The sequence below is a fragment of the Capra hircus genome, chromosome 6 (assembly GCF_001704415.2).
Source record: "Capra hircus breed San Clemente chromosome 6, ASM170441v1, whole genome shotgun sequence".
NCBI lineage: Eukaryota > Metazoa > Chordata > Mammalia > Artiodactyla > Bovidae > Capra > Capra hircus.
Genome location: NC_030813.1, coordinates 97,838,403 through 97,865,635, shown reverse-complemented (window position 1 = coordinate 97,865,635; position 27,233 = coordinate 97,838,403). Strand labels below are relative to the sequence as shown.

Sequence of the window (27,233 nt, the reverse complement as noted above, 5' to 3'; positions counted from 1 at the left end):
TTGGAAGGTGGATTCTTAACCACTGGACCAGGGAAATCAAAGGCCTGCTCTTATCAGTTCAGTTCAGTTCAGTTCAGTTCAGTCGCTCAGTCGTGTCCGACTCTTTGCGACCCCATGAATCGCAGCACACGAGGCTTCCCTGTCCATCACCATCTCCCAGAGTTCACTCAGACTCACATCCATCGAGTCCGTGATGCCATCCAGCCATCTCATCCTTGGTCGTCCCCTTCTCTTCCTGGCCCCAATTCCGCCCAGCATCAGAGTCTTTTCCAATGAGTCAACTCTTCGCATGAGGTGGCCAAAGTACTGGAGCTTCAGCTTTAGCATCATTCCTTCCAAAGAAATCCCAGGGTTGATCTCCTTCAGAATTGACTGGTTGGATCTCCTTACAGTCCAAGGGACTCTCAAGAGTCTTCTCCAACACCACAGTTCAAAAGCATCAATTCTTCGGTGCTCAGCCTTCTTCACAGTCCAACTCTCACATCCATACATGACCACAGGAAAAACCATAGCCTTGACTAGACAGACCTTAGTCAGCAAAGTAATGTCTCTGCTTTTGAATATACTATGTAGGTTGGTCATCACTTTTCTTCCAAGGAGTAAGCGTCTTTTAATTTCATGGCTGCAGTCACCATCTGCAGTGATTTTGGAGCCCAAAAAATAAAGTCTGACACTGTTTCTACTGTTTCCCCATCTATTTACCATGAAGTGATGGGACCAGATGCCATGATCTTCGTTTTCTGAATGTTGACCTTTAAGCCAACTTTTTCACTCTCCTCTTTCACTTTCGTCAAGAGGCTTTTTAGCTCCTCTTCACTTTCTGCCATAAGGGTGGTGTCATCTGCATATCTGAGGTTATTGATATTTCTCCCGGCAATCTTGATTCCAGCTTGTGTTTCTTCCAGTCCAGCGTTTCTCATGATGTACTCTGCATATAAGTTAAAAAAGCAGGGTGACAATATACAGCCTTGACGTACTCCTTTTCCTATTTGGAACCAGTCTGTTGTTCCATGTCCAGATCTAATTGTTGCTTCCTGACCTGCATACAGATTTAAATTAGTTCCATTGCTGTACTCTGAAATCTTTGGGATTAGGGAGGAAGTAGGAGTGTCTCTACACTCCCAAGAGGATGGTTTGGGTGGAGCTCCACAGGATTCAAAGATAAGGAAGAAAGCCACAGAATGGCTTCACCAACTGCAGCTAAAAAAAGACCCAAGCCGGTCCCACCCCTCTGCCAAAAAGGATGTCTGATAGCCATCTGGTAACCATGATGCTCCCTCCCCTTTTACATTAGAAGCTTTAATTAATCACCCAAGTTGCTCTTGATGTTATTTCTAGTCCAGTTCCATGTGTGTAAATCTATTAATGGGAAAGGACAAGGGATCCCAGAGTGACTTACCTCTGCTGCTGCTGCTGCTGAGTCGCATCAGTCGTGTCCGACTCTGTGTGACCCCAGAGACGGCAGCCCCAAGGCTTCCCTGTCCCTGGGATTCTCCTGGCAAGAACACTGGAGTGGGGTGCTATTTCCTTCTCCAGTGCATGAAAGTGAAAAGTGACACGCTCAGTCGTGTCCGACCCTCAGCAACTCCATGGACTGCAGTCTACCAGGCTCCTCCATCCATGGGATTTTCCAGGCAAGAGTACTGGAGTGGGCTGCCATTGCCTCTGCTCCATACCAAATGGGTGATGCTAATCTAAATAATAGAGAGCAGACTTGTGGTTGTTGAAAGGATGGAAAGTGGGAAGGAAGAACTGGGAGTCTGGGATTAACAGATACAAACAATTATATATAGGATGGATAGAAAGAACAAACTCCTACTGTATAGCACAGGGAATGATATTCAATATCCTGTGAAAAGGCATAATGGAAAAGAATATATATATATATATCTGAGTCACTTTACAGTACAGCAGAAATTAACACAATATAGAAGATCAACTATACTTCAATAAAAATGTTTTATTGGACAGCAAGAAGATCAAACCAGTCAATCCTAAAGTAATCAACCCTGAATATTCACTGGAAGAACTGATGCTGAAGCTGAAGCTCCGATACTTTGGCCACCTGATATGAAATGCCGACTCATTGGAAAAGACCCTGATGCTGGGAAAGATTGAGGGCAGGAGGAGAAGGGGACAATAGAGGATGAGATGGTTGGATGGTATCACTGACTCGATGGAATTGAGTTTGAGCAAGCTCCAGGAGATAGTGTTGGACAGGGAAACCTGGTGTGTTGCAGTTCATGGGGTCACAAAGAGTTGGACACAACTTAGCGACTGCACAACAACAAAAAAAATGTTTTAAATGAAACAAATAAAAATAAATACAATCATAGCCTATAAGATTTTAATTTTACAGTGAGGCCCAGAGAATTTAGCTGACTCAAGTTGACACAAATAGCTGATGGCCCAAGAACCAGCTTAGACTAAGAGGTTGTTGGGTGGAGTTTAATCGAACTGGCTTGACTCCAGCCAGGACATCCTTCTCACCAGGTACTGGGAGCCTGAAAGTGAAAGTGCTAGTTGCTCAGTTGTGTCTGACTCTTTGTGACCCCGTGGACTGCAGCCTGCCAGACTCCTCTGTCCATGGAATTCTCCAGGCATGAATACTGGAGTGGGTTGCCATGCCCTTCTCCAGGGGATCAAGGCAACCCAGGGATCAAACTCAGGTCTCCCGCCGTGCAGGCACACTCTTTACTGTCCGAGCCACCAGGGATGAGAACTCCCATACCTGTTTATAATACAAAATGACCTTTTGCTAAGTTGTGCTCATGGAGAACTGAACTTAAACTTAGTCTCATTGACTTAAAAGTAGCAGGAGAGCCAAAGGGAAGAATTTGTAGAAGATATTAGAACAAGGACAGTTCTGTTACTTCCAAGTACTGTATCTATAGTGACAGAAACTGTTGACAACAACGGGCAGCCAAGGAGAGGTCCAGCCAGCACTCCTGGGGCAATGATCGGGCCAGCCTGCCTCTCCAAGGCTCTGAGCTCTCTGAAGGGAATCTGGAAGACTGGTGCTGTGGAAACAGGACCTGAGGAAGCCAGCAGCCAAGACTGCCAGAGGGCCGCATTGGATACCTAACTTTCAGTTAGCACATGCGCCATGCTTTGTCGCTCAGTCCTGTCTAACTCTGCGACTGCATGGAGCCTGCCCGGCTCCTTTGTCCATGGGGATTCTCCAGGCAAGAATACGGGTGTGGATAGCAGTTCTCTTCTCCAGGGGATCTTCCCAACCCAGGGATTGAACCCAGGTCTCCCACATTGCAGGCAAATTCTTTACCGTCTGAGCCACCAGGGGAAGCCCAAGAATACTGGAGTGGGTAGCCTCTCCCTTTTCCAGGGCTGGGTAGCCTACCCCTTCTCCAGGGGAACTTCTCGACCCAGGTTCCAACTGGGGTCTCCTGCATCGCAGGTGGATTCTTTACCGTCTAAGCCACCAGGATCAGTTAGTACATATAAAGGAACAAAAGGTGAAGGGAGTAATTAGGTGTGTATTTGCAGAGCTGAGCTGCATATAAAAACCTGACAGATTCACATAGTGGTAGCTGTGGCCAGAGACAGCATGGTCTGGTTCTCAGGAAACTGTTCTCCAGAAAGGTACAGTCAATGTTTTGATAGTAACTTCATCCTAGGAGATGGGCTCTGGTGAGTCTGGAATCCAGGACGGGTCAGATTCTGTGCGGACTGGCCCTGTTCAGTTTCTTCTACTGGTCATTGTGGTTCAAATGAAGGTAGAGGCAGCCTTCAGGAGAAAAGGGCAAGAAAAGATATTGGAGGGGACTTCCCTACTGGGAAGACTTCCCTTGGTAGAACTTCACTGGTGGTCCAGTGGCTAAGACTGTGCTCCCAATGCAGGTGGCCCAAGTTTGATCACTTGTCAAGAAATTAGCTACCACCTGCTGTAACTAAAGATCCCACATGCTGCAATGGAGATCAAAGATCTTGCATGCTGCAACTAAGACTCTGTGCAGCTAAATAAATAATTAAAATAAGAAAAAAATGTTGGAGAAGGAAACAAATAGCCTGGAGGTAAAATACGGCTGTATTAGCAAGAGACAGGCCCAGCTTTTTGAGGCGGAAGATAGAAGTGTTTTTGCAATTTGGAGAGCAATACCTGGGTGCCTGCTTCATATGTCAGGAGCTGTGCTGAAGCACTGGGATGTATTGGGCACCTGAGGTTAGTAAGGTGAACAAAGCAGAGGTCCCCCCTTCCACTGGCCCACATTCTACTCTGAATGCATGTGTCTGAGGCATACTTTCTCCTGTGTATCAATTGGTTCTACTCATCCTACTGCAATCGTCAACAGTCTGGGGCCTTCCACAGTTCCGAAAGGAAGAGGGGGAAGCTGTGATGGCAAATTATGGAATATTATAAGGCTGTCAAAAAAAAACTTTGCTCAACTCTCTTTTTTTTTTAAATTTTATTATTTTATTACATTTCACAACTAATTTAGCACTGAGAGTTCACCATGGTGTCACAAGATTCAAAGTTTGGTGTTATTGAAACGTGCTATTAAATGTGTTTAAGTGATCATATCAGATGATGAGAAATATCTCCTGGGAAAATATTTTAGGTCAATGGTTGTTTTTTTAATTTTTAAAAAATTTATTTATTTTCAATTGGAAGATGATTGCTTCACAATATTGTGCTGGTTTCTGTCATATTCAACTTACCTTTCTTGAGGCCAGATTATCCTAACATCAAAACCAGACAAAGACATCACAAGAAAAGAGTTGTAAATGACCATACTTTGTTAAACGGTCCTATTCATTTCCTGTTTATTCGGCTTTTCTTTGCAGAGTTTTATCTTGGAATCAGTTCAGTTTAGTCGCTCAGTTGTGTCTGACTCTTTGCGACCCCATGAATCGCAGCACGCCAGGCCTCCCTGTCCATCACCAACTCCCAGCGTTCACTCAGACTCACGTCCATAGAGTCCGTGATGCCATCCAGCCATCTCATCCTCTGTCGTCCCCTTCTCCTCCTGCCCCCAATCCCTCCCAGCATCAGAGTCTTTTCCAATGAGTCAACTCTTCACATGAGGTGGCCAAAGTACTGGAGTTTCAGCTTTAGCATCATTCCTTCCAAAGAAATCCCAGGGCTGATCTCCTTTAGAATGGACTGGTTGGGTCTCCTTGCAGTCCAAGGGACTCTCAAGAGTCTTCTCCAACACCACAGTTCAAACACATCAATTCTTCAGCACTCAGCCTTCTTCACAGTCCAATTCTCACATCCATACGTGACCACTGGAAAAACCATAGCCTTGACTAGACGGATCTTAGTCAGCAAAGTAATGCCTCTGCTTTTGAATATACTATCTAGGTTGATCATAACTTTTCTTCCAAGGAGTAAGCATCTTTTAATTTCATGGCTGCAGTCACCATCTGCAGTGATTTTGGAGCCCAAAAAATAAAGTCTGACACTGTTTCTACTGTTTCCCCTTCTATTTCCCATGAAGTGATTGGACCAGATGCCATGATCTTCGTTTTCTGAATGTTGACCTTTAAGCCAACTTTTTCACTCTCCTCTTTCACTTTCATCAAGAGGCTTTTGAGTTCCTCTTCACTTTCTGCCATAAGGGTGTGTCATCTGCATATCTGAGGTTATTAATATTTCTCCCAGCAATCTTGATTCCAGCTTGTGTTTCTTCCAGTCCAGCATTTCTCATGATGTACTCTGCATAGAAGTTAAATAAGCAGGGTGACAATATACAGCCTTGACGTACTCCTTTTCCTAAAATTTTAGGGATCTAGAATCCATGTTTGTGTTAGTTAACATGGCCTTCAATGCCATTTTATTTAACAAATACTTATTCATCACTACCATGCATGAGGTTTACTGAAGGTGTCTACAACAGTCTTCAGCACATTGTGTGAAAACCATCTGCATGTGAGTCTGAGCCCCACTCCACAAGGCCGCATTCATGTCTCAGGCCTGTGTCTCCAACACCTCACACGGGCCATCCCCATAGGATTAGACACTCAATACATATTTGGAGACTGTATGTCAACATGTGGAACACCTTTACTAGGAGGCTGAGCCAACAAAGGTGCCAATAGAGTGATGGGAAATGGGTGATAAATTCAAGATTTAGGTGGTGGGGGTTTGGGGGAGGAACAGCAGTAATGAGAAAGAAGCCTGGGAAGTGGGATAGGGTCAGATTGCAGTGAGACTGAAAGCCCATGCTAAAGAGATGGAATCTAGTTTTGTATCCAAGGGGAAAACTGAAGGGTTTGGGGATCAATAAAAGATCATTTTCATTTCAGTTTTTAAAAAGAAAATTCTTTTAAAGCCCATATGTGTATCAGTTAGGGGGCTTTCCATTGAGAGTAACAGAAAACCTGATTCTCATGAACATAAAAAAAAGGGAATTCAGTGGTTTATACGGCTGAAAATTCCAGAGGTAGGGCAGATTACAGGCACACTTTCATTAGACCCCAGTTTTATTTCTCTATGATTATCTTGGCCTTGTCCTCCTCCATGTGCTGGCATCATTATCAAACAGTTTATCTTTATGCTTGCAAGACTGCTGCTACTAAGGCTAGTTGCTATTTCTCCCAGCATTTAGTGAAAAGTCCAAAGTTTCACTCTGATTAGACCAATACAGTTCTCATTCTTGCATAAGTGAATTCATGATGCAGAGCCAGAGAAACAGAATTAAACTGATGCCCTGGGACAACTGAGGCCACCCTCATGGCCAAGAGTGGATCAATCCATCCGAACTTCATGGCTGCGTCTCCATAGGAGAGTGATGTTTGGAAAGCTGAGAAGGCAACCAACAATGTTCACTACAATATGACAAAATAAATGTCTAATTATGAGGACAGAATTTATGCAAAAGAAGACAGCAAGGAAGAATTTGCTTTACTTTATTAAAATGATCAAAAATAGAACGATGTTGGCACAAAGAATGCAGAAATAAATCCAAATTGGCTTTAAAATTAGTCCCATGACAAATGCTGCAATTTGATGGCAGCTTGTTTAATGAAAAGTATTGATATAATTATCAATTGAACTGGAAAGAGATCAAGTTAGATCCCTGGACATTGCAACATAAGTAAGAAATTCCAAGCGTATCAGAAAGCCAACCGTAAGAAACAAAACAGTAAAAGCATTAGAAAAAAATTGGAAGAAGAAAATTCAATCAGCCACCAATGGCCAGTGATATAATCAATCACATCTATGTAATGAAGCTTAAAGAACAGTGTTCAGAAGCTCCATTTTCCTTCCCATACATCTTACTCTATGTGTCTCTTCCCTATGGCTATTCCTGTATTATATCCATCCCTGGTGGCTCACGGACTGGTTCAAAATTGGGAAAGGAGTACGTCAAGGCTGCATATTGTTATCCTGCTTATTTAACTTATATGCAGAGTACATCATATGAAATGCAGGCTGGATGAATCACAAGTTGGAATCAAGATTCCCAGGAGAAATATCAATAACCTCAGATATGGAGATGACACCACCCTAATGGCAGAAAGTGAAGAGGAACTAAAGAGCCTCTTAATGAGAAAGAGGAGAGTGAAAAATCTGGCTTAAAACTCAACAATCAAAAAAACTAAGATCATGGCATCTGGTCCCATCACTTCATGGCAAATAGATGGGGAAACAATGGAAATAGTGACAGACTTTATTTTCTTGGGCTCCAAAATCACTGCAGACAGTAACGGCAGCCATGAAATTAAAAGACGCTTGCTCCTTGGAAGAAAAGTTATGATAAACCCAGACCGCATATTAAGAAGTAGAGACACCACTTTGCCAACCAAGGTCCATCTAGTCAAAGCTATGGTTTTTCCAGTAGTCATGTATGGATGTGAGAGTTGAACCATAAAAAAGGCTGAGCACAAAAAAATTGATGCTTTTGAACTGTGGTGCTAGAGAAGACTTTTGAGAGTCTCTTGGACAGCAAGGAGATCAAACCAGTCAGTCCTAAAGGAAATCAACCCTGAATATTCATTGGAAGGACTGATGCTGAAGCTCAAGCTCCAACACTTTGGCTACCTGATTCGGAGAGCTGAATCATTGGAAAAGATCCTGATGCTGGGAAAGATTGACGGCAGGAGGAGAAAGGGATGACAGAGGATGAGATGGTTGGATGGCATCATCAACTCAATGAACATGAGCTTGAGCAAACTCAGATATAGTGAAGGACAGGGAGGCCTGGATAGCTGCAATCTATGGGGTCGCAGAGTCGGACATGACTGAGGGACTGAACAACAATAATTGTTGGCTCAGATGGTGAAGAATATCCCTGCAATGTGGAAGACCTGGGTTCATTCTCTGGGTTAGGAAGATCTCCTGGAGCAAGGAATGGCTACCCAATCCAGTATCTTTGCCTGGAGAATCCTGTGGACAGAGAAGCCTGCGAGTCCATGGGGTTACAAATAATCAGACACAACTAACGCTTTCACTTTTTCATGATAACCAGTAATCTAGTAAGTAAACTCTTCTCCTAAGTTCAATGAGCAGCTCTAGCAAATTAACTGAACCTGAGGCAGGGGTCACTGGAATCTCCAATCTATAGTTTATTGGTCAGAAGCACTGATAATAACCTGGACTTGAGGTGGGCATCTGAAGTGGGGAGGGAGGACTTTCTTTTTTTTAAATTAATTTTTATTAGTTTAGTTTCTTTACAATGTTGTGTTAGTTTTTGCTTATAGTAGAGTGAATCAGTTATATGTATGCATATATCCCCTCTCATTTTGGATTCCTTCTCATTTAGGTCACCACAGAGTATTGAGTAAAATTCCCTCTGCTATACAGTAGGTTCTTAATTAATCAGCTATTTTATACATAGTATCAATTGTGTATATATGTCAGTCCCAATCTCCCAATTCATCTACACCCTTTCCTCCCTTGGTGTGTCCCATGTACTCTCAATACTCTTCAGCACTATCACTTTTGATACCAGACATGTGGGTTTTCCACACATTAAATAGTCCTCTGACACCAGTCTTATTAACTCTATTCTTACTCCTTAGAAGGAAAGTTATGACCAACCTAGACAGCATATTAAAAAGCAGAGACATTACTTTGTCAACAAAGGTCCGTCTAATCAAGGCTATGGTTTTTCCAATAGTCATGTATGGATGTGAGAGTTGGACTATAAAGAAAGCTGAGGGCTGAAGAATTGATGCTTTTGAACTGTGGTGTTGGAGAAGACTCTTGAGAGTCCCTTGGACTGCAAGGAGATCCAATCAGTCCATGCTAAAGGAAATCAGTCCTGGGTGTTCATTGGAAGGACTGATGTTGAGGCTGAAACTTCAATATTTTGGCCACCTGATGTGAAGAGCTGACTCATTTGAAAAGACCCTGATGCTGGGAAAGATTGAAGGCAGGAGGAGAAGGGGATGGCAGAGAATGAGATGGTTAGATGGCCTCACTGACTCAAAGGACATGAGTCTGGGTAAACTCCAGGAGTTGGTGATGGACAGGGAGGCCTGGCGTGCTGTGGTTCACGGAGCAAAAAGTCAGACACGACTGAGTGACTGAACTGAACTGAACTGATAGATATACCTGGAGGTAGTGTTAGATCTCACACGTTAAGGGTTTAGTTCCGCAAGAAAGTCCCCTCTCCATCTCTCTACAAATGACCCAGTTTGTAGAGACATGGATAGACCTAGAGACTATTATACAGAATAAAGTAAGTCAGAAAGAGAAAAGCAAATATTGTATATTACTATGTATATGTGGGATCTAGAAAAATAATATAGATCTTATTTGCCAGGCACAATCAGAGATACAGACATAGAGATCAAACATATGGACACCAACAGGGAAAGGGGGATGGATGAATTGGGAGATTGGGATTGACATATATACACAATTGATACTATGTATAAAATAGATGATTAATTAAGAAATATTGCTACGATGGCAATATCCCCTCAACTGATCTATAGGTTCAATGCAATTGCTATTAAAATAGTGGCTGGGTGCAAGCTGAGAATCATTTTTACATATTTAAAATTTAAGCTAATTTTTATTTTAGATTGGAATGTGGTTGATTTACAATGCTGTATTGATCTTGGGTGTGCACCAAGGTGGTTCAGTTGTACATATGTGCTTGCATGCTCAGTCACTTCAGTTGTGTCTGACTCTTTGCAACCCAATGAACTATAGGCCCCCCGAGGCTCCTCTGTCCATATGATTATCTCTGGAAGAATACTGGAGTGGGTTGCCAGCTCCTCCTCCAGGGGATCTTCCCGATCCAGAGATCGAACCCATGTTCCTCCATTGCAAGTGATTCTTTATCACTGAACCACCTGGGAAGCCCATACATATACATGTATCTATTCTTTTTTGGTTTCTTTTCTCATATAGGTTATTTATGAATATTAATAGGAACACTGAGTGGTTTTTACATTTTTTTCAGCTTTATTATTACTTATTTTCGGATCTTTTTTAAAAACAAAAATTGTAGAGGGAGGTCCAAGAGGGAGGGGACATATGTGTATCTACAGCTGATTCATGTTGATGTATGGCAGAAACCACCACAATATTGTAAAGCAACTATTCTCCACTTCAGTTCAGTTCAGTTCAGTCTCTCAGTCATGTCCGACTCTTTGTAACCCCATGAATCGCAGCACACTAGGCCTCCCTGTCCATCACCAACTCCCAGAGTTCACTCAAACTTACGTCCATCAAGTCGGTGATGCCATCCAGCCATCTCATCCTCTCTCATCCTCTTCTCCTCCTGCCCTCAATCCCTCCCAGCATCAGAGTCTTTTCCAGTGAGTCAACTCTTCGCATGAGGTGGCCAAAGTACTGGAGTTACAGCTTTAGCATCATTCCTTCCAAAGAAATCCCAGGGCTGATCTCCTTTAGAATGGATTGGTTGGATCTCCTTGCAGTCCAAGGGACTCTCAAGAGTCTTCTCCAACACCACAGTTCAAAAGCATCAATTCTTCGGTGCTCAGCTTTCTTCACAGTCCAACTCTCACATCCATACATGACCACTGGAAAAACCATAGCCTTGACTAGACGGATCTTTGTTGGCAAAATAATGTTTCTGCTTTTGAATATGCTGTCTAGGTTAGTCATAACTTTCCTTCCAAGGAGTAAACGTCTTTTAATTTCATGGCTGCAATCACCATCTGCAGTGATTTTAGAGCCAAAAAATAAAGTCTGACACTGTTTCCCCATCTATTTGCTATGAAATGAAGTGATGGGACCAGATGCCATGATCTTCGTTTTCTGAATGTTGAGCTTTAAGCCAACTTTTTCACTCTCCTCTTTCACTTTCATCAAGAGGCTTTTGAGTTCCTCTTCACTTTCTGCCATAAGGGTGGTGTCATCTGCATATCTGAGGTTATTGATATTTCTCCTGGCAATCTTGATTCCAGCTTGTACTTCTTCCAGCCCAGTGTTTCTCATGATGTACTATGCATAGAAGTTAAATAAGCAGGGTGACAATATACAGCCTTGACGTACTCCTTTTCCTATTTGGAAGCAGTCTGTTGTTCCATGTTTCAATTAACAGTAAATAATAAATGTTTAAAACATTGTGCGTATTTAATGTGAAATATGTCCACATTGATAGATGAAGAGAACGAGCCATTTGAGAGGGCGAGGTTAGATACCCTTAAGAAAGTCTTGGAAGTAGAATAAAGAATAACCAATGGTAGAGATAGGCTTGGAAATAAAGTGAGGAATTTCCTTTTTAAGAGAAAATGACAAGGAGAAGAATTATAGAAAATAAAAAGATGTTTTTTGGTGGAGAGAAGTTGAGCCTCCATCCCAGGGATGAAATTTTAAATACTTAACGATGAGGGCAGGGTGGACCCCAAGCATCCAGACACCACATGGAAGCCCTCTCCTCCATCTGCGTTAACTCTTTAGTTACTGGTCAAAGCGAGGTCTCAGGGTAGAGTCTGGGGAGGCAGCCAAGGCAGAAACAGATCACTGGGGCTGAAGCAACATCTCCTAGCTGGAAATCTAAAAGACTGAATACAAGTGATCAAAACCAGTCACTTGTGACAAAAAGAATATCATACCATCGTATGATGAATGTTTAGTTCTGTGACTGAGGAAGGGTTTTTTGGTTCATTTTTTTAATCAAATAAATAATGGATGCCTTTCACAAACACAATGTGTGTTGGCAAACGGTCTAAAGAGAGAGGATGAATTGAAATAAAAATTGTTCACACTCTTTTGGCTGATTCTCTCATAGTGAAGGACAGTCTCATAGTTCAAATGGGGGAAATGGGGTGAATTTCAGGACGCAAAATCTGGTGTTTATTTGAGGTTCTTCCTCTGAACACCAGCCACAGACCTTTTTGCAACTCCGCCTTCCCACTGGTGGAGGAGAGCAAGATGATAATACCTCGCACTCAAGAGAATACAGGAAAGTGCTCGGGGATTCCCAGATCACGGCTGCCAAGCGCGTGGTATGGAAACCATCGCCAAGGTAATCACGTCATCCTCAGCCACACGTTGATCTCCCTTCATTTGTCTGCATTTCAGAAATGTTTCTCCCTCCTTACTCCAAAGCATTGTAGTCCTCTAGCACAAGATATGCTGGCCTGAGGGCTGCTGGACTGGTGGAACAGGACCCAAAGAATTAATTTTTTAAAAAATATTTATTTTGCTGCATTGGGTCTTAGTTGGCGTGTACAGGCTTCTCTCTAGTTGTGGCACCCAAATCTTAGTTCCCCCACAGCATGTGGGATTTCAGTTCCCCAAACAAGAGTTGACCTCGTCCCCTGCACTGAGGGAGAGGGGGGTTTTCTTAACCACTGGACCAATAAGAAAATCTCCTGAAGAGTTAATTGGTCCCTGATCTAGGGCATGCTGTATGTGGCCATAGCCTTTTCAAAACCCAGACTTTCCTGACTAAAAGGGATCTTTTATCGAACCCCAGGTCCCTCGAAGAGGAAGCCACAGAGAAGGTTAAACCAACATTTAGATCCATTTGGATCTTTTAATCCAGTATCCTTAATTCTTTCTTGTTGGAAAGCTTAACTATAATTTATTATACATGAAGGGAATTTCTTGACACATTTCAGTTATTTGTAATTCAGATAAGATGGCCACTTGAGACATTCCCAGAGTTTTAAGACATAATAGGGAACACATTATATTTGAATATATAGCTGATATATTGACCCAGCGGGACTCATGGTATAATCAGAAAACAGCCTGATACCCTTCTATCATGCCTGCTGAAACCTGCTCTGTCTGGGGCTAGTTGTTTTCCTGCCCCTTGTATAAATTAATGTGTAGGTCTGGTGACTTTGGGGTCACTCTCAATTAAAAAATAAATTTAAGAAAAAAGCCTCTGAAAAAGACAAATAATCATATGATATCACTCATATTGTAGAACCTTTAAAAAATGATATAAAAAGACTTACTTATAAAACACAAAGAGACTCACAAACATAGAGAACAATCTCATGGTCACCAAAGGGGAAAGAGGGAGGAGAGGGATAAATTAGGAGTTTGGGATGAACATATACACACTGCTAAATATAACATAGATAACCAACAAGGATTACTGCATAGCACAGGGAACCATATTCATTAACTTATAACAACCTACAATGGAAAAGAATCTGGAAATATTCATAAATATGTATAACTGAATTATTCTGCTGTACACCTGAAACATTGTAAATCAACCATGAGTGAGTGAGTGAAAGTCGCTCAGTCGTGTCCATCTCTTTGTGACCCCATGGACTATACAGTCCATGGAATTCTCCAGACCTGAATACTGGAGTGGGTAGCCGTTCCCTTCTCCAGGGGTCTTCCCAACCCAGGGATCGAACCCAGGTCTCCCACATTGCAAGCAGATTCTTTACCAGCTGAGCCACAAGGAAAGCCCAAGAATACTGGAGTGGGTAGCCTATCCCTTCTCCAACAGACCTTCCCGACCCAGGAATTGAACCAGGGTCTCCTGCAGGCGGATCCTTTACAAACTGAGCTATCAGGGAAAACAACCATGCTGCTGCTGGAAACCAACCATACTTCAATTAAAAAAACACACAAAACAAAAGGCCTCTCATTACTTATAGCCAAAAATAGGCTTATACCAGGACTTCCCTGCTGGTCCAGTGGTTAAGAATTTGCCTTCCAATGCAGAGAATGCAGGTTCTATCCCTGGTCGGGGAACTAAGTTCTGGGATCCATGTGGCACAACTAGGGAGTCCCGTGTGCTACAACTAAGATCCGAGGCAGCCAAATGAATACATATATTTTTTTAAAGTCATTAGCTGCTAAAACAGATTGCATATGTTGTTTTAAAAAATAGTCATAACAGTAATTAATATGTCTGGTATAGAGTAATGATAAAAACCCCACATTTTTGTGGCCAAGGGGAGTAATGGTAGGCTCTATCTCTATTTCTCAAGCCTGGTTTCTCCCCTTCCTGCACCTGAGGGAGGCTGTCTGACTCCTCCAGGAGGAAAGCGGGGAAGAGAGAGAGCTAAGGAGGCAGAAAGCTGGCTCCAGGTGGGCAGAGCTTCCTCTGGACGTGGAGGTGACACTGTCTCTCATTCGTGCTTTCATGCGTTTGTGAGAACCAGCCTCACCACCACCACCCTACTGGGCAGCCTCTCACCACTCATATCCTTGGCACGGGCAAGTTCATTTCGCTTCTGACTGGCTGCCTGAGATTCTTTCGCCTGGGCTGTGAACTTCCGGAGGCAAACCTCTAGCTTCTTTCTGCTGAGGTCTCTTTGCCCTTCCAAGCAGTCCTCTTGATCAAAGTCAAGCCCACACTGTCTGTCTCACTATCTTAGACTTATCTTCCGTGGGTGTAAATTACTTCCCCTACCAGAGTCCCTACCCTGTGTTCAGGCTACTTTTGCCAACGCTGGCCCTTTAGATTTCTCAGGCATGAGCCAGACAATGGTCCATGGCGTTCCCCAAATTGCAGGTATCACACCTCAAGCTCTCAGTCCCTCTCATCAGACTCAAGGTGAGAGAAGAGCCCTCTTCGTCCTCCCGCTAGCAGCTGCACAGGAGGGCTGCTTGGGACACTTAACAACTCCTTCCACAGAATCCCTTCTTCTGCATCTTCCACCTCAACCCTTTTATACCTTCAAGGTGAGTGAGAACTTAAGGGAACACTCCTTCTAAGCCCTACTTGGTGGTTCTGCACCTTGTCTGGAATGTGAAAATGGTTGGCAACTATTATTTGGGGCCACCGTCAAAGTGGAAACAATAGCTTGCATTTAACATCCTGTCACCCAATGTTTTCTCATTGGCTTTCCAATTACCCCATGAGATTTTCTTTAATAGGTTGTTTTTGTTGTTCAGTCTCTCAGTCGTGTCCGACTCTTCGTGACCCATGGACTGAAGCTTCCCTGTCCTTCACTAGCTCCTGGAGTTTGCCCAAACTCATATCCATTGAGTCAACGATGCCATTCAACCATCTCATCCTCTGTTGCCCCGTTCTCCTCTTGCCCTCAATCTTTCCCAGCATCAGGGTCTTTTCCAATGAGTCAAGTCTTCCTATCTGGTGGCCAAAATAGATGTTGGTAAAGATCAAATACCATTTCGATGAACTTTGTATGGTGGTGTTTTTCACCAAAGATGACCTGAATGATCAGTGGCCAAATAAGGCTTGGCAATGATTTTGTTATACAGAGATTATTATTATAACGAGATTCACTGCAATTGAACCAGCAGCAGGATTCCCAGAATCCTGGGAGTGTTATTTATGAGTTGTGCTTCTCAAGTCTATTTTGCCAACTGAATGAAGAAAATGATCTGAATCTTAAACAACAATAAATTGGCTGATGAGAGAAAGGAAATGAGAATATAGAATTTTTTTTTCACCCTAAATGTTCTGTAGTGGTTTCAGTTAGATAACAAGTTCTCTTATATCTGGAAAGTCACCACCCTACTCAGATGCAGGATGCCTGTGCTGTGAGTCGGGTCAGTGGACTGGTAGAGCACCACAGGGTCAGAATCACAGGCGCCATGTGGTGGCCCTGGGATATGATCCTGTCCCTGAGTACCAATCACCATCTTACTCACCAAGTTAATGCTGGCCTCTAATTCCTGGGTCTTAAGCCCTGTTTGCTCTGTTGTCAACAGATTGTGTTAGAATACAGGATGGGACTACCCTGGTGGTACAGTGGATATGAATCTGCCTACCAACGCAGGAGGCACGAGTTCGGTCCCTGGTCTGGGAAGATTCCACTTGCTGCGGGCAACTAAAGCCTGTGTGCCATAACTCCTGAGCCCTCAGACTGCAGCTACTGAAGTCCGTGAGCCTAGAGCCTGCACTCTGCAATAGAAGCCACCACAATGAGAAGCCTGTCTGAGGCAACAGCGTAGCTCCTGCTCACTGCAACCAGAAAAAGCACACTCGTAGCAACAAAGACCCAGCACAACCAAAATACATAAATAAAAATAAATTAACTAATTAACAACTAAAGAAACTTTAAAAAAAAAAAGGAATACAGGCTGGATTTTTTTTTTTTTTCCCTAGCTGCACTGGGTCTTTGTTGTGGCATGTGACCTTCTCTTGCGTGGAGCATGGGCTTAATTGCCATGAGGCAACGTGGGATTTTAGTCCCCCAACCAGGGATCAAACTCACGTCCTCTGAACTGGAAGGCAGATTCTTAACCACTGGACCACCAGGGAAGTCCCAAGAATGGATCTTTAAATACATTTTTTAAAAAGAGGACCAGCTCCAGGATAGATTTTTACTCGTATACCCGTAGATGATTTAATATATCTAGATTATATTGAGTACATTGTGGATGAATTTTTCACAAGTGAGATATCAAGACCAACAAAAGAAAGATCAAAGCATGGATAAACTTCTATTTTGTTTGTCTTCGGTTCTCTTGAAGCTTCACTAGAACTCTTGTGACATTAATGGAATCTGCTTATAACAACCAACTCTCCTTCATAGCCAGCATCTTAACATAATATTTCAGCTGTCAATATCCCAGTCTGGAAGGTAATTTATTCCACTCTTTGAGTTAACATTTGGATGGACGTTTTAGAGATGAAACTGGCAATGATTTAGTGCTGCTGACAAATGGCACTGAGCCTGATGCCACAAATTCAAGTTTGTTTCTTAAGCACAAGTGGGCCTGGCTTTAAGTGAAAATGAAAATGTTCAAATAACTTTAACGTAGTGCAAGGGTTCTCAATCCTTCCATAAAGACAAAGAAAAGTCAGGACATTTTACAAATAGGGAACGCTTCAAAGAAAGGCAATAACTTAGTCTTGGGCATGTCAGAATCGCCTTTGGCTCTTTTTAAAAAACGTAGCCTTGCTGAGTTTGCTCTTCTCTGTTCAACATTCCCCAAGCCAGGTTCAGACTTAGGGGGAGTCTGAGGTAGATCAAGGTGTTTCTGTTTTTTACAGTTCCCACTGGTGATTCAAATGTGCAATGTTGAAAGGGACCACTAACTGTTTGGATGAATTCAGAAGTTTTCAAAGAAGGGACTGGAATCAAGTGTAACTAGAAGGTTCCTTCAGTTATCCCAGAGAGAAATGATTGGCATTAGGAGAGATGAAATTGGGGGAAGGTCCTCGCTTCAGAGCTGGGGTTCATTTAGGAACTGGCCTCACGCAATTCTGAACTCTCGAGAGAGATCACTGAGGAGATGATGAAAGCTACAATCACTCTCCTCAGAAAAATGGGCAGACTAACCCTTACAAAACGCAGCAGAGGACTTCAAGTTTTTGGTGTGGCTGTTTTAACCAGATGTTTTAACCTTGCTGCTGCTGCTGCTCTGCTAAGTCATTTCAGTCCTGTCCGACTCTGTGCAACCCCATAGACGGCAGCCCACCAGGCTCCCCCGTCCCTGGGATCCTCCAGGCAAGAACACTGGAGTGGGTTGCCATTTCCGTCTCCAATGCATGAAAGTGAAAAGTGAAAGTGAAGTCGCTCAGTCGCGTCAGACCCTCAGCGACCCCATGGACTGCAGCCCCCCAGGCTCCTCCGTCCATGGGATTTTCCAGGCAGGAGTACTGGAGTGAGGTGCCATTGCCTTAAGGGAAGGGAAAGAGAAGAGGCCAGGTTCCTGGCCTCAAGAAGCTCACAGTTTAGTAGCCAGAAGAAACCAGCAAAAACAAATCAATACACGGATAATGGTGCATTGTCGGGGAATAGTATATCATGGGTGAAGGAACAGCTCTGGAAGGTTGAATTGGAGGATTTGAACTATGTGCTTTGAGAGGCAGCAGAGAAGAGGCAGGTGTGGTAGGGAGCGCCTGGGGAGACCCCTCCCCCCGCAAAAGAACGGAGGTCAGCCTACGGCAGGTTAATAAAGAGGGTTCTCTTGTGGGAGCACCGGAAGGATGCCTTTGGAAGAGAAGTTAACCCGTGAGCGTGTGATAAAAATAGTTGATCCACGCCGCTGCCAGAGGTCACCGACATGGTGCCCTGATAGGCTGCGATCCCGGGTGGGGAAAGCTATTCAAATACCGATGAAGACAGTTTTCAAAGAGATGAGACTCTGGGAGGAAGACAGCAAGCTGTCGCTGGGAGGGCGGCCTTGGAGTGCCGCTCATCGCCAGGGTCAGAAGTTGGCCCTGTGTTTGTTCTTGCCGATGAAAGGAAACCGCGGGAGAGCGCCGAGCGGCGGCGAACTGCATTCAGCCGATGGCACGAAAATGAATTTTAGCTGCTCTGTGCAAAAGCCCTAGGTGTGTGGACCGAAGGGAGCCGGCCAGAAGGTTACAACAGGTCAGGAATAAATAACCGCCAGGCGGAGGATCCCAGATTCCGTCCTTCCTTTTGTTGGGTGAGCGGCGAGCGCCAGGCGATCGCGTCCACAAAGGCGAAAGAAGCGGTCCCACCGGCGCCGCTCGGCTCCAGCCCCGGGTAACCACGCGGGGCCCCGCGGGGTGGTGGAGGTCTGAGACCCCGGGGTGGGGAGAGGCGGGCTGAGGTGGAGGGAGTCTCTCCCGGTGGCCTGGCAGCCGGGACCCCAGAATAAGTCGGGGGCGGGCCGCGGCGCGGCGCGGCGGGCGGGCGGGCAGATCCCACCCCTTCCTGAAGGAAGCGCCCTCCTCGCCGCGACTGCTGCTGCCGCCGCCGCAGGTCACGGCCCCGCCAGGCGACCGCGGCCTCGCCGCACCGGGAGCAGGTAGGCGCGGCGCCCCCTCCTCCGCGCGGGGCCGCCGGGCAGCCCGGGGTCATCGTGCTCGGCTCCGCGCCCAGCCCCGAGGCGGAGACCCCGGGGGCGGCGGGCGCCGCAGAGGGGCTCGGGCGGCGGGGTCCTCCCGGCCGCGGGGCCCTGCTCGGCTAAGCCCCCTCCCCAGGGCGCCTTGGGCGCGAGGCCGCCCCCCGACCCCCCGCGGGCGCACGCCCGGAGCGAGGCGCGGTGGCCGCCGGCGCTCCCGGTCCCCGCCGCCGCCGCCGCAGTGCCGTCCGCCGGGCCCCGGCGCCGCCCGCCGGCTGCGGCTCGGGTCCGGGTCCTTTGACAGGTGTCCCCGCCCGCCGCCCCATCGGGTGCCCAGGCCTTCGGTGGTGGTCGGGGGCGCGCGGGTGGGAAGCGACCCCAAGTTCGGCCTCCCGGGTCTCCGCGCCGCGCGCCGTTCTTCACTTTCCCGTTCGCCGCGGCGGGCTGGCGCGGGGAGCCGGGCAGGGGCTCTAAGTTGCCTTGCCCTGTGCGCAGCCCTCCGCTCGAAAACCCACAGCCTCGCCGTCCTTCCCCGGGTGCGCCCTGAGAAAGAAATGGGATTTTCGGTTTCTCCGGCGAGACGCCGGTGAGTGGGTGACGACCGAGGCTCTGATCATTCGCTGCAATAAAAGAGTGATTAGCTGTGGATTATGGAGAGAGCCTTTGTGGAACGATTCTCTCCTCCTTAAACGAATCCAGCGGAGAACCAGCGGGTTATTTTCCCATTCTAAATCCATATTCCTTTTCCCTACTCATCCCTCTCCTCCGTCCACCCCTGGCTCCACAGCACTTTATTATATTCCCGACACTTCCCCGATTTTTTTTTTTTTTTTTTTTTTGGTCAGGTTTTTTTTTCCAACCAGACTGTCTTTCCCGGTCGAGCCAGGATTGTGACTACAAATGTGAGAACACAGCCCAGTTGGGATGGAAACCCTTCTCCTGGAGTGAACCGGTTCCCACTTCCTGTGGGAGACCAGGAGAGGTCCTGTTAGGCAACCAAATATATTAATAATATGGTTTTTTTTTAAGTTCTTGGATGAATTACAATAACACAGCCTAAACGGTAATATTAATTTCTGCTTCTCCGTTTCTGTGCTTGAATCAAAGGCAGGTTTTTTAATAATGCAGGGCTGTAACTCCATCCTGGGCTGCAGTTCATCAAAAGGATAGGCAAATGTGAATGTATAAACTCCATGGCAACAGTTAATAAGTTGACCTACTTTAAGTTTTCAAGGAAAAATTGTTAGTTTTTTTAATCATACAAAATATGATATTTGCAGATCAAAGAATTTTACAATTTCAGCTCTCGTGCATTAAATCCCAAACTTTTTCTTCTGTGTGTCCCAGAAACACCATGTTTCAAAGATTAACTATAGCTACCCTCTCTTAATGAGCTAGAAATGTGAGTTTCATCTTCGAGGCATAAGCATAAGAATTTTAATCATGGTTTTTATTTATACAGTATTTAATAAATATTTTGCAAGCTCCTCAAGTTGGAAGTTCATAAACTAGACATGGTAAATAAAAGGATAAAGAAGTTTTGCTAACAATAATGACAGTTGGTAGATGTTATGACATTGAACAAACATATTAAAGTATTTGGGAAACGCATGTTTATTATAACCTGCCATTTAGCTGAAGGCAATTTGTTTGGATTATTTAAATTGACCTTAAAGTGTCTTTATAGCAGTTGCTTAACTCATGTATTTCTCATCAAATGCCTTTCACTAGTTGCTTTGTGGGGGAGATAGGTTACTCTGTGGAGTAATTTTTTTTTTTTTGGCACGAACATAGTAATGCCTTACATTTAGGCTTTGTTCTAGAACTACCACGGTCATGCTTATGATGACCTTGCAGGGTTTTCTTGTACTCACTTTATCTGCGTGTGATCATCAAGAGTGATGGCACCTGACTTGATACTCTGGTGTGCCTTTCTGCTTTGTTTTCCCTGTGACCTGTGTGTACCTGTGCAGTACAGTGGCCAGATTAGCAGGGCAGCCTGGAGACATGAAGGACGAAAAGCTAGCTGGCCCCTGCAATCCTAGCCATTTGGTTTCAGCGTAATCTGGCCGCTTGGGATCAGTTCAGTAACTGACTAAGCAAGACAGACACTGACAAGATAATGCATGACCTCTGTTTTCCCCTTCAGGAGAAGAATCTACAACATTCAGAATCCACACTAGAGTGCTGATTAGGTGCTGTGAAGCTCAGATGATATATGAGCTAAAGTTCTCAACATGTGATGCAAAAAACAAATGTTACAGAATCTGAGTCTAAACTCATGAAAAGGCTAGAAACAGACCCATGTGTGTAATAAATATTTTCTTTATCCTAAGGGCATCCCTACTTGTTTTAACTATAAACTTTTATTCTGAGAGCTAATGGTGCCATGTATCTTTATGGTTTTATTTTTTTCCTTCATAATTTGCTCTTAGCACTAGCTCATAAATTAGTAGAACTTTAACAAGTTATTATTATCACCACATATCATTTCCTGGCATGTATGAATTTTGAAAGATAACTTGTGGAAATGGAAAATCTTAATGCAAAGAGATATTTGGCCAATTGGAATGATACTTTGAAATAATAATGAAATCTTTGGCAGTAGCCTTCACAGTCAACTTCACAGTATTTTAAGTCATGCCAGCGCCATTAGGTAGCACTTGGAACTCTTTATGAAGGGAGAAATGAATAATTTTCTTTTTAACATCTGCGAATGGCCTTTCTCTAGATCAGTACTGTCCAATAAAACTTCCCACAGTGATGGAAATGTGCTATAGTCCGCCCAACATGGTAGCCAAGAGCCCCATGTCGCTGTTGAATCCTTGAAATGTGTCTATTATAATTGAAGAACTGAATGTTAAAGTTTATTTCATTTAAATTAATTTGTGGCTGCCATACTGGACCCTGCAGCTTTAAATTCTGCCCCCCACCATTTCCTGTAGAGATAGTACTTAATGGCAATTACCCTTAATTAGAAGAAAGTAGAGATCAGCCTTAATAGAACCAGAAATTAAGATTTGACTCTAATCCTGTTGTTATGAAAAAATACTCACAGTTACCCCGAAGAAGGTGTGTCAAGCTGAAGTTCAACTCTATTCTAAAAGTAGTTTTTCTTTTTAAATTTCCATATGTCTACTGGCCACAAAAATAAGCATCACTCAGATTTGTTTAGATACTTGGCCCCATGTGTCTGAGTTCTTAAACTTGTTTTATTATTTGCTTATTTACCCATTATGGAATCATTCGTTCTTAGAGTCACTTTCTATTCTTTTCAGTATTGCAAGGTGAGGGTTAAATAATTTTATTTATTGCTTTATTTTTGGCCGCGCTGCGTCTTCAATGTTTTGCGCTGGCTTTTCTCTAGTTGTGGCGAGTAGGGGTCTACTCTTGGGTGTGGGCTTCTCTTGTTGGGGAGCACGAACTCTAGGCATGGGGGCTTCAGTAGCTGCGGAACTGAGGCTCTGTAGTTGTGGCCCACGGGCCTAATTGCTTTGAAGCACGTGGAGCCTTCGAACCCCCATCCCCTGCATTGTCAGATGAACTACCATCCACTGCACTGTCAGGGAAGTCCAAGGGAAGGGGGATTTAGAGAGGCAGAAAGTTGCTGCCTCACCCAGCCTAGGCACCTGGAATACTTCTCCCCAGGCCAGAGCTCGAGGTCCTGGGTGCTCCCCTTCTCTGGAATAACAATCAGTTATTTTAAAATGTGACACAAATGTTCATGCATAGAGATGGCAAATCCACCTGCCATGCAGGAGAAGCGGGTTTGATCCCTGGATCGGGAAGATCTCCTGGAGGAGAGCATAGCAACCCACTCCAGTATTCTTGCCTGGAAAATCCCATGGGCAGAGGAGCCTGGCAGGCTACAGTCCAGGGGGTCACAGAGTCAGAAGAGACTGTGTGACTAAGAATGCACAAAATATAAAGTAAATTAACCCCCAATTTGTCCCTGCCCTTAAGGTCTTAACACTATAGGATAAAATTTCCCAAATTAGTGTCCATTCCACGAGAGGACAGAGATGCTCGAGTGAATTTAGGAACTGTTCCATATAATCCACCCCCTTTTCGGAGATTTTCAACGCACTACCTCATGTTAAGTTTCTAAGATGAGATGCATATACTTATTTAACTTTTTTATTGTTGAGGTTTTTCAAAAACATTTTCACATAGCACTTACCATAGTATTTTTCAAACCACGTGTTCTGAGCCTAATTTAACAGGTTTGTATCATTTAAAATATTTATTTATTTATTTGGTCAGGCCTTGGGCTTCCCTGGTGGCTCAGCTGGTAAAAAAAATCCATCTGCAATTTGGGAGACCTGGGATCAATCCCTGGGTTCAGAAGATCCCCTGGAGAAGGGAATGGCTATCCAAGACAGTATTCTGGCCTGGAGAATTCCGTGCACTGTAGGTTGCAAAGAGTTGGACATGACTGAGTGACTTTCAATTCACTTCACTTCCTGTCAGGTCTTAGTTTTGGGATACAGGATCTTCCCTTGTGGCTCAAAGGCTCTAGAGGACACAGGCTCAGTAGTTGCTGCGCTCGGGTTTAGTTGCTCCATGGTATGTGGGATCTTAGTTCTCTGACCAGGAGTCAGACTCACATCCCCTGTGTTGGAAGGCGGATTCTTAACCACTCAACCACCAGGGAATGAGATGGGATATATATTAGAATAGGAATTATCACTGTGCATCCCTCTTAGTGGGAGTTACTGGGGTTTGGTGAAGTGTTTGGTTCCCTCGTGTATGTAAGTGTGAGGCCATGGGACAATGGAGAGTAGTGGTCAAAAGCACTACAGAATCAAGGCCCCTGGGTTCCAATTATGACTCTCTGTGCAGTAAGCACTGTGTAAACCTACTCATTTTTCACTCATTTATTTATTTTTGGCTGTACTGGGTCTTTGTTACTGCCAGCGGGCTTTCTCCAGTTGTGGCTACCAGGACCTACTCTTGGTTATGGTGCGTGGTCTTCTCATTGCAGTAGCTTCTCGTGTTGCAGACCACGGCTCTTAAGCGTGGTCTCAGTAGGTGTGATGCCCAGGTTTAGTTGCTCCTTGTCATATGGAATCTTCCACCATCAGGGATCAAACCCCTGTCCCTGCATTGCAGGATGGACTCTTAACCACTGCACCACCAGGGAAGCCTTGTGTGTTTTATTATTAGGTAAATGTATGTATGTATACTGGATTGTGATGTAAAATACTGCCTCTGAAACTAGGCTTGAGACTCACTTTGGGAAACACCCGTCTAGACAGGACTCCACGCGGAACGCTGCACCTGGGTGTCTGGTGACAGAGTCCATAAAGTTCAACTGTTTTGGCTCACATGTTGCAATGCAGTAGGGAGACACAGAGGCACGTCTGCAGACTTGTGAGACTCCAACATTGTACAGCATTGCACAAGCCTGGAAACGAGCTGACGGCAGTTGTTTTCTGTGTAAGACGAGGCCTGATGAGTGAGAGGGGAGTCGTTGTACATTTTGGCTGGAAGAGAACTCACTGCTGCCAGCCTGTGGCCTCTAAAGTTGCATGCTCTTTAATGGACAGGCAGTCTGGGGCCCAAAGAAACCCAGACATCCCAGAAGCTGAGGACTCAGTCTTCTTTCCCTCCTGATCACTTCCTCACTTCTACACACTACTTTGTAGCAAATAGTCACAACAGGTCTAAATATGTCCGTCCCATACACCCCCGACTTTTTTACTTGATTCTAAATTAATTCTTTTTCAAAATCACTTTCTGCCTGTAAGTGCTTCATGACCTATTTTTCAATATAATAAAAGGAGAACAATGTTGCTTTAAGAATTTCATATAAAAGGAGATGTCCTAAAACTGAGGCTAGGAATCTCCTTGCACCCTTCCTTGGCTCCAGAACAATCTGAAAAGTAAAACTAATTTCGCTTTAGAAGCAGAGTTCAGTTTTTCTTAAAGGTCAAACTAAATATGAGCAATCACTTGTTCATAGACTTTGTCAGGTCGAATAGAAAAGGCAACAGCTTGTCATCATGGTTACTTTTCTTCTTTAAAAACTACAGAGGCTGTGTCTAACATCCTAAAAACCCATAAGATACGCAGATTTTTTTCAGGGCTTCAGAACTGTCCATCTTCAAGGACAGTGATGCAGGCTCTATCTTTGGAATGCAAGGGAATGAGATGAAGTGTCTTTGACAAGACATTGAAAGTCATGTAATATTTTTAGGCTAATGTAGACAAAGCTTAAGAAGTAATTGTGATTAACTATGGCAGTAGTGGAAATTAGCCTGTAGTTTAATTGGTGTTATTTAACTCTGAAGTAATTATAATGAATTATAATGGCTTTCAACTAAATGTAAACATAAATGTCTCCAAAAATAGCATAGCCTTAGCATTCATCAAGCATTTCATGTATTAACAAAGTAGATGTCTTCCTGATGACTTAGCTGCCAAAGAGATATTTTAAATGGTAATAACTGGAAGTTTTGAAACATAAATTAAAACTGACTGTACATAGCTAAAATGAGTGTTGTATTTTTTTTAACTGGGCTGGTTAATAAAATAGTGTTCAAATGATTTTTCATTCTATCGGTTCATGAGTGAAAGGTGTTAATTAAGAGGTGCTGATACCATGGTAAAGCAAACCAAATAGAAATATGAAATTTTTTTTTTTACTGAACTTGGAGTGTTTTGTTTGTGAATTATACTTAGAATTATGAAATGTAATTGTTCTGGAATTTCAATGGCAATCTATCTCCTGGAATTTGTAAGTTCTACTTTTCACTAAAATTTAAAGTATATTTACATAGAAACAATAGTATCTAAATTGTGCCAACTGTTATAACAGGAGTATTAACTTATGGATGACAGTTTTTCTTCTTTGTGGTATTATGTTCCCACATAGCCTAGACTTCAAGATTATGTCATTTTGAAAAATTTGCTGGTCTTGTCAACGACAGCACAGTGTTTACAAGAATCATATTTATCTCCCTATAATTTTTGCAGCTAATAGAATTGGTCTTGAGAAAGCTGATTATCTTTTCTGTGACATTTTGATTGGTGTTTTTCCATTTTAATTTTAGCTATATGTGACATAAAAATTGACTCTATGAAAATTCCATAAAAATTCTATTTTGTATACCAAAATTTTCATTGTATGAATAAGAAAGATATCAAATAAACAACCTAGTCTACCATCTAAAAGAATTAGAAAAAGAAGAACCAACAAAATTTTGATTGTATATGTATGCATGTAAGAATAAAGACAAAAATTTTCCAGTAAACTGATTTGGGGAAAAAATACCACTGTGATCAAATAGCAGCACACTGTGTGTGTGTGTGTGTGTGTGTGTGTGTGTGTGTGTGTGTGTGTGTGTGTGTGTTTAAAGATCAGGCCATGTGAGTGTTCACTCACTGAGCCATAAATTTTGGCAATTCAGAAGTGGTATTCTTTATTAGTTACTGGGCCTTATTTGTGAAATCCTTAGAATGGTCCCTGGCCCAGAGTACCATTTTTTTTTTTTTCACTCTTCAGTTCAGTTCAGTTCAGTTCAGTCGCTCAGTCATGTCTGACTCTTTGCGACCCTGTGAATTGCACCACGCCAGGCCTCCCGGTCCATCACCAACTCCCGGAGTTCACTCAGACTCAGGTCCATCGAGTCAGTGATGCCATCCAGCCGTCTCATCCTCCGTCGTCCCCTTCTCCTCCTACCCCCAATCCCTTCCATCAGAGTCTTTTCCAATGAGTCAACTCTTTGCATGAGGTGGCCACAGTACTGGAGTTTCAGCTTTAGCATCATTCCTTCCAAAGAAATCCCAGGGTTGATCTCCTTCAGAATGGACTGGTTGGATCTCCTTGCAGTCCAAGGGACTCTCAAGAGTCTTCTCCAACACTGCACTTCAAAAGCATCAATTCTTCGGCGCTCAGCCTTCTTCACAGTCCAACTCTCACATCCATGCATGACCACTGGAAAAACCATAGCCTTGCCTAGACGGATGTTAGTCGGCAAAGTAATGTTACTTCCCCCTTATTTATAACATAGGTTTTCTAACTAATGTCATCACATGGAAAATTAAAGAGGATTGTTCTGGATGATAACTGCTCCCCTCTTGAGCATCTAAGAGCTAGAAAAAGCCTTTGGAAGTCACAGGATTCATTTCT

At 43.8% G+C, this 27,233-nt stretch overlaps 1 protein-coding gene across 3 annotated transcripts in view; it reads left to right on the top strand.

Moving 5' to 3' along the window:
- The window catches only part of TMEM150C (transmembrane protein 150C), a 113,492-nt gene continuing 104,665 nt past the window's right edge, over nucleotides 18,407-27,233 (top strand). The window contains exon 1 of one of the 3 annotated variants that reach the window (XM_005681828.1): nucleotides 18,407-18,798. The gene's annotated coding sequence lies outside the window, so the exon portion shown is untranslated. Of the gene's footprint in view, nucleotides 18,799-18,941; nucleotides 19,064-27,233 lie in introns of those variants that run through there. The other 2 variants (XM_018049649.1, XM_018049647.1) reach the window with 2 other exon arrangements.